Raw genomic sequence first — 7,660 nt, 5'->3', positions numbered from 1 at the left:
TTTTTCTGGATGGGGTTGAATGTCCAGTAAATCCCATGGCTATGGACCTACTCTTGCATCTCATATTTCTCTTATTATAAAGCAAATACCCTGGGCAGATGCTATGTTAAACAAGATTCTATGTTTCTGCACTATGCATTCTATAAAGTCTCATGTAGTGGCACTAGCTGAGGATCTGTGGCCAAGAAAATAAAACCCATACCTAGAATAAATATATATCTGTTACTGTGAAAACAGTCTCTCTAAAATGGAAGAGACCCAACATAGTCAACCTGTCACCAAGTGGCCCAGTGGTCTCCTTGACTAACAATGGCATATTTGCAACTCAGAATCGGTCTCTGTGTTAACTTTCTGTTCCTGTAAAAAATACCTGAGATAAACTTAGAAAGCAAAAATGCATACACTGTTTCACAATTTTGGAAGTTTTAATCCGTGGTTAGTTGGCCCCATTGTCTCTGGGACCACTGTAAGGCAGCACCTCATGGTGATAGGGAGAGCATGGCGGAGGAAAAAGTAATTCACCCTGTGGTAGAGAAGTGAAAAGGAGAAAGGAAGAAGTCCCTGTCCCATATTCCACTTCGGGGGCACAGCCACAGTGATCTACAATCTTCCCAAAGCACTATCTCTTGAAGGTCTCCATCACTTTCTCACAGCACCAAGCAAAGGATCAAGGAAGCCATTAACACACAGGCCTTTGGGGGACGTTGCAGATCCGAACTATTAGCAGTAATTAAGATCATCAGTAGCTTGATCAGCCTTGGAAAGTTGGAGTCTGTGCTTTGTCAGCTCATACAAAGTCTACCTTTGCCTTTGTTGCCACTCCATTTATGCACTGGTATAAATTTCCTAGAGCTGCCATAGGACAGTACCACACACTTGGCGCTGTAAGTCACAGGATTTATTGTCTCATAGATCTGGAGGCCCGAAGTTGGAGATTAAAGCATCAGCAAGGTTGGTTCCTTCTGAAGGCTCTAAAGGAGAATCTGTCCCATGCCTCTCTCCTATTTTCTGACCGTTTGCTGCCAATCTTTAATATAAAGAAGTTGCATCACTCCAGTCTCATCCTTTACCTTCAGATGATGATCACTGCATGCGTCTCTGTCTCACAGGAGTAGCTGCTTATAAAGGACACCAGTTATATTGAATTAAGGGTCGAACCTCCTCCAGTAATGATCTCAACTGATTACATCTGCAAAAACCCTCTTTCCAAAGAAGGTTATTCTGAGCCATTGGGTGTTAGGATTTTTAAAAAAATTTATTAGGACATGTTTGTAATACATAATTATTACACCTAGGGTGGGGAGTTTTTACATAACACATCTTAATTCTTTTTTTTTTTTTTTTTTTTTGTAATACATAATTATTACACCTAGGGTGGGGAGTTTTTACATAACACATCTTAATTCTTTTTTTTTTTTTTTTGGTCCCTTTCCTTTCCCTTCCCTCCCTGCAACTTTTCTTCCCTTTCCCATTTGCAAAAGTTTTATTTCCATTTTCTCTTCAACTCTTTTTAAAATCCCCTTTCCCATTCCTTCCTTCCCCCTCCCTGCATCTCTTGTTCCCCTTCCCATTTGAAAAAGATCTCCTTACTTCCTATTATCTACCTTTTACTTTGCTCTTTGGGTTTCTCATATAAGAGAAACTATGCAATATTTAAACTTGTGTGTCTGTCTTATGTCTCAAGGTGCATATATTTACCTTCAAATGGCTCAAGTTTATCCTTCTTAATGGCAGAGTAGTACACCAAGTAGTACACCATGTATATAAATACCATAGTTTTCTTATCCATTCATCTGTTGATGGGCATATGGGCTGCTCCCAAGATTTAGCTATAATAAACTGTGCTGTTATAAACATGGGTATGCACATCTCACTACAACATGATGACTCTCTTTTGGGATGGTACCCATTCTTTCTGAAGTGAGATAAATCTGCATTGTTTTAATTTGCACTTCTTAGCAAATATTGAACATTTTTTTGTGTTGAACATTTTCTCATGTTATTTGTTGGCTGGTTTGTGCTTCTTCATCTGACAAGTGTCTATTCATTTCAGCTGCCCATTTTTTGATTGGGTCTTTAAATTGGGGGGCACCTAATTTTTTTAGTTCTTTATATATTCTAGATATTAGTTTTCTATCTGAGGAGTAGCTAGCAAAATTGTTTTCCTATTCTATACGTTGTCTCTTCACTCTGTTGGTTTCCTTTGTTGTGCAGAAGTTTTTAATTTGATGTGATCTATTCTTGGTATTGTTTCTTGTGGGACCAGGGTTCTGCTCAGAAAGTTTTGCCTACACCTATATATTCGAGTTTTGCGTATTTTGTCTTCCAGCAGATGTTTCTGTTTCAGTATTTAGATCTTTTATACATTTTGATTTTAGTTTAGTGCATGGTAAGAGATATGGGTCTAGATTCAATTTTCTGTATATGGATAGCCAGTTTTCCCAGCACCATTTGTTAAGGAGGCTGTCTTTCCTCCAGGAAAAGTATTTGGTCCCTTTGTTAAAGATAAGGCACTGTAGTTGAGTGTGCCTGGAATTGTCTCTTCATTATGTTCTGCTCCACTGATCCACAGATCTGTTTTTCTGCCAGTACCATGCTTTTGCTTTGTTGTAGTAGTAACTTGAAGTCCAGGATTGTGATGCTCCTGCCCTTCAAGATCTTGTCCAGAATTGCTTTAGCTATTCTAAGTCTTTTCTGGTTCCATATGAATTTTAGAATTGTTTTATCTAGTTCTGTGAAGAATGCTATTGGTACTTTGATTGAGATTGTATTAAATCTGTATAACAGTTCTGACAGTATAGCCATTTTCACTAAATTGGTTCTAGCTATCTAGGAATGGTGATTCTTTGCATGTCCTGATATCCTTGTCAATCTTTTTCAGGGCACTATAGTTTTCACTGTAAATATCTTCCACTTCCTTGGTTAGGTTAATTCCTAACTACAGTATTTCATTTTTCTTGATGCTTTTGTGAAAAGTATTGTTTCCCTAATTTCTCTGTTATTGGTGTAGAGGAATATTATTGATTTTTGAGTGTTGACTTTGTATACTGCTATGCTAGATGAATTTGGTTACTAATTCTAGGGGTCTTTTGGTGGAGTTTTTGGGGTCTTCCATGTAGATGATCATGTCATCTGCAAATAATGATAATTTAACTCCTTCTTTCCTATACATGTTCCTATTCTTTCTCTTGTCTGATTGCTCTGGCTAGTGTTTTCAGCACTGTATTGCACAAGAGTGGTGATAGTGGATATTTTTGTCTTATTCCTGATTTTAGAGGGAGAGCTTTCAACTTCTCTCCATTTAGTATGATGTTGCTATTGGCTTGCCATAGAAGGCTTTTGTCAGATTGGGATAAAGACCTTCTATTCCTATTTACTTTCAAGTTTGTATCATGAATGGATGTTGGATTTTGTTAAATGCCTTTTGTGTGTCTACTGAGATGATCTTTTTTGTCCTTGCTTCTGTTTATGTGGTGTAGTACACTTACTGATTTGTGTATGTTGAACCATCCCTGCATCCCTGGAATCAATCCCACTTGATCATGGGGTATGATCTTTTTGATGGTTCTCATTCTGTTTGCCAGTATCCAATTGAAGATTTTTGCATCTATGTTCATTAAAGAGATAGACCTGTAGTTCTTTCGGGGGAGTTCTGGTTTTGGAATAAGGGTAATACTTGCTTCCAGAAATGTCTTTGGAAGGTCTGCTTCCCTTTTGGTTTCATTAAAGAGTTTGAGGAGTATTGGTGTTAGATCTTCTCTAAAGTTCTTGTAGAATTCAGCAGTAAATCCATTGAAAGCTAGGCTTTTCTTAGTTGGTAGTTCTTAAAATTATTTCTTAAATTTAATTGACATATTGGATTAATGATTTTTATGTCCTTGGTTTAGCTTTGACAGTTCATAGGTATCTAGGAATTTATCCATTTCTTCTTAATTTTCCACTTTACTAGAGTACAGCTTCTCAAAGTAGTTACCAATGATCTTCTGGATTTTGGCAGAATTTGTTCATTTCACCTTTTTTATTTCTAATTGCATGGATTTGGGTCTATTTTCTTGATTTGGTAAGATTAGATAAGGGCTTGTCTATTTTGTTTAATCTTTCAAAGAACCAACTCTTCAACTCATTGATTCTTTGCATTTTTTGGTCCCTATTGTATTAACTTCTGATCTGAGCTTTGTAATTTTTTCCTCATACTAGCCTTGGATTTGGGTTGTTCTTGTTTTTCTAGGGCCTTGAGGTGCATCATTAGATTATTTATTTGAACTTGCCCTTTTTTCTGATGTTGGACTTTGCCACTAGAAGCTTCCCTCTTAGGACTACTTTCATTGTGTCCCATAGGTTCTGGTATGTTGTACTAGCATTACTGTTTGATTGTAAGAATTAATTTTCATCTGTGACCCATTGATTATCCAGGGCAGTATTAGTTTCCATGTGTTTGCATAGTTTCTGTGGTGTCTTTTGCCATTGATTTCTATGTTTATTGCACTATGACCTGATGATATGCACAGGATAGGGGATTAGGATTTTAGAGTAGGAGCTTGGAAAGAGAAGGACCTATTCAAACTATGACATGCACATCATACTTGTTCCAAAGTGGCCAGTGAATGCCTGGAATGCCTGGAATATCAACTAGCCAACCCATTTTGCTTATTTTATTGTAGGGTCCCTCCCTCCTGGATACATGTTATGATACAAAAACATACACACTTCACGTCCACTTGTGTATATTCATTCACATACCCTACCTCAGCCCTCATCATTCGTCACCAGGGCTCCTTCCAGAAGGCAAACCCACTGACTCTTACCCAAGAATATGTACATATTCTAGCTGGGTGTGGGAGGGTGGGAGGATGAGGCAGGAGGACCTTTAGGAGTTTGGTGCCAGACTGAGCTGAAGGTCAGCCTGAACTACATAGTAAGACTGTCTCAAACACATAAACACACACACACACACACACACACACACACACACACACACAGAATCTGCACATATCCTACTTTGTTTGCTTTTCCATATATATACCGTAGATGATCTGAGTCAGTGCTGGTAGCTCCACCCACTGGGAAGATTTTCCTTTTTTACTGTTTTTCAAAGTAATTGAAGATGGTTATTATAGTCACACTATGGTAACATGTACCTGTAGTCCCAGCTACTTAGGGGCCTGAGGCTAGCTACTTGGCAGGCACTCAGGAGGCTGAAGGAGAACTATATAAGCGCAGGAGTTAGAAATCAGTCTAGGGATGTGAGTACATTTCTTTAGATAAATAGAAAACTAATAAAATATTATAAAGCAGGCACCATCTAATTTTGATCTGCACCCATCTGCACTAAGCTGACCCTTCCATGAATCCAACTTCCCTCCTCCTTCAATTAGTCATGGTATTGGTGGTTACTGTGGTGGGTGACATGATGGTCTGGGGTATCTAGTTATGCAGCCCTCTGATTTGCTTGGGACTGATCCCAGATGTTCCATTTCCATCTTATAACACATGAACCAATAGACCAAGTCCATAATAACAGCTACCACCTCCTTAGTGCAGCAGGAAGCACACCAATCTCATAATCATAGTAACAGGCACCGCTGGATTTGTGGGTCCTCAGTGCCATATGGTTAAGTGTTTTGTTGCTACCAATGTCCAGTGTCACAGTGGGTTCTTATAAGTGCATAATTCTTTTGCTGCAGATGCTATCGCCTTGCTTCAGAATCCCAGGAACTGCACTGTGATTTTCCCACTGGGGCTTGCCATAAGCTGTGTCTTAGCTAGTCAGCTCTGCCTGCCATACAAAATACCACAGAGGAGTAGCTTATACAGCAGAAATTAATTTTCTTGTTGTTATGGAGGCTGGAAGTCCAAGATCATGGTGTCAGCATGAGTGAATTCTGGTGAAGGCTCTATTGTACTACAGACAGCTGCATTCTTGCTGTATCCTCCATGGTAGGGGAAGCTCTCTGATGTCTCTTATGATGAGGGAATTAATTCTATCATGAGAGCCATACTGGCAAGGACTCACCTAACCCTATCTTGTAGAAGTCCTTATCTCCAAATAACATCACACTAACTCTTAGTGCTTTAATGTATGTATGGGGAAGGGCACAAATCTTCAAGCCACAAATTCTGTCTCTTTCTCCTTCTCAAAGTACATTCAACTCATTCTAACAGCCCCCAGGAATCTTACCTTATTCCAGCATTATCTCCAAAGTCTGAAGTCAAAACTCTTCTCTAAACGTCATCTAAATTAGATATGTGTGACACTTCATGTAGGATTCACCTGTAGGCAAAGAATCTGTGAAATCAGGTAAGTTATATGCTTCCAAAATACAACAGTGAGAAAGGCGTAGGAGAGACATTTCCATTCCAAAAGGGACAGAAATAGGGGAAAAGGACAGGTCAAATCCCAAACCTGGCAAGTTCCACTGGCTCCTAAAGCCTAAGAATGACACTCTTAGGTTCCATGCTCTGTCCTCCAGGCCAACTGAGGTACTGGTGTCATCTCTAAGATTCTGTTTAGCCAGTATCGTTTTCAACCTCTTCAGGGTAGCTGTGCCTCTTAGGCTTCAGGTGGAGGCCATCTGGCCTATTGAAAGGAGGGCAGAGACTGAAGATTTCTATATTTCCTTAAGGGTCATTTCCCCTCTTCCTCAAAAGCAAAAAGTTTTAGTGTCTGTCGAATCCAAGAAATTCAACCACTTTCATTTATTTCATTCAATCTCCAACACCTTCAGCTCAAACTGACAATGTTTCAACACATATAATCCCATAAACTCTTCTTTGAGCGAGAGTCAAACACAATCTCGGTGTTTTCTTTACAACTTGCTCTTTTTGTTTTTTGGGTTTTATTTTCAATAATAGGCTGAAGTGCTATAGTTTGGATCTTTAAAGTTCCCCAAAGGTCCACATGTTAAAGGCTTAGTTCCCAGCCCATGGTGCAACCTTTAAGGGGTAGGGTCTAGTGGGATACCTTGGGTCACAAAGGGTATGCCCTTGGAAAATATAATGAAAACCCAATTCTCTTTTTCTTTATTTCATTTCTGGCCACAAAGTGCATGGCTTTGCTATGCCATGCACTCTCTGTCATTATGTGTTTCCTCAGCACAATCCCAAAAGCAATAGGGCCAAATGATAATAGAAACCTCTAAAACTGTAATCCAAAATAAACCTTTTCTCTTTCTTATATCAGGCATTTGCTATAGTAATGGAAAGTTGATGACACTGAGGGTTTTCTAAATCCTCAAGTTTAGATTCCTTCATCTCTCTCCTAACAATGATTTTAATTCATCTAACTCTTTGCACAAAATTCAATTCATCTGACACTTTGTACAAAACATTAGAACACAGTTCAACCATGCTCTTTGCTATTTTATAAGAATTTTTATTTCCAATAACATTTCTCCTAATTTCCAGTAACGTTTTCATTTCCACCTGAAACCTCGTCAGAATTTCTGTTAATGTCCTTATTTTTAGCATGTACATCAAAACTTTCACTCTCTCTACCATTACCTAGTTCAAATTCCATTACTGCTTCCACATTTTTAGTATTTGTTACAAGAGCTCCAAACTCCTACAGATATATTTATTTTCACGGTGGTACCTCAGTTCACGAATATTTTTTATTTGCAAACAATTTGGTTGACAAGCAGAAGTGTTTGGCAAAATTTTG

At 38.6% G+C, this 7,660-nt stretch overlaps 1 long non-coding RNA gene across 1 annotated transcript in view; it reads right to left on the bottom strand.

Annotated features, from left to right (window-relative positions):
• Positions 1 to 406: 406 nt before the first annotated feature.
• Positions 407 to 7,660, bottom strand: part of LOC102029002 — a 13,196-nt gene continuing 5,942 nt past the window's right edge. Inside the window, exons 2-3 of the long non-coding RNA XR_261683.2 lie at positions 6,179 to 6,271; positions 407 to 1,115 (exon numbers count right to left, since the gene is read on the bottom strand). This is a non-coding gene — a long non-coding RNA (uncharacterized LOC102029002). The remainder of the gene's footprint in view (positions 1,116 to 6,178; positions 6,272 to 7,660) is intronic.

This window comes from Chinchilla lanigera, unplaced genomic scaffold, assembly GCF_000276665.1.
Source record: "Chinchilla lanigera isolate Chin_1 unplaced genomic scaffold, ChiLan1.0 scaffold00034, whole genome shotgun sequence".
NCBI classification, from domain to species: Eukaryota; Metazoa; Chordata; class Mammalia; order Rodentia; family Chinchillidae; genus Chinchilla; species Chinchilla lanigera.
The sequence above is the reverse complement of the archived record's forward strand: the minus strand, read 5'-3'. Positions and strand labels throughout refer to the sequence as shown.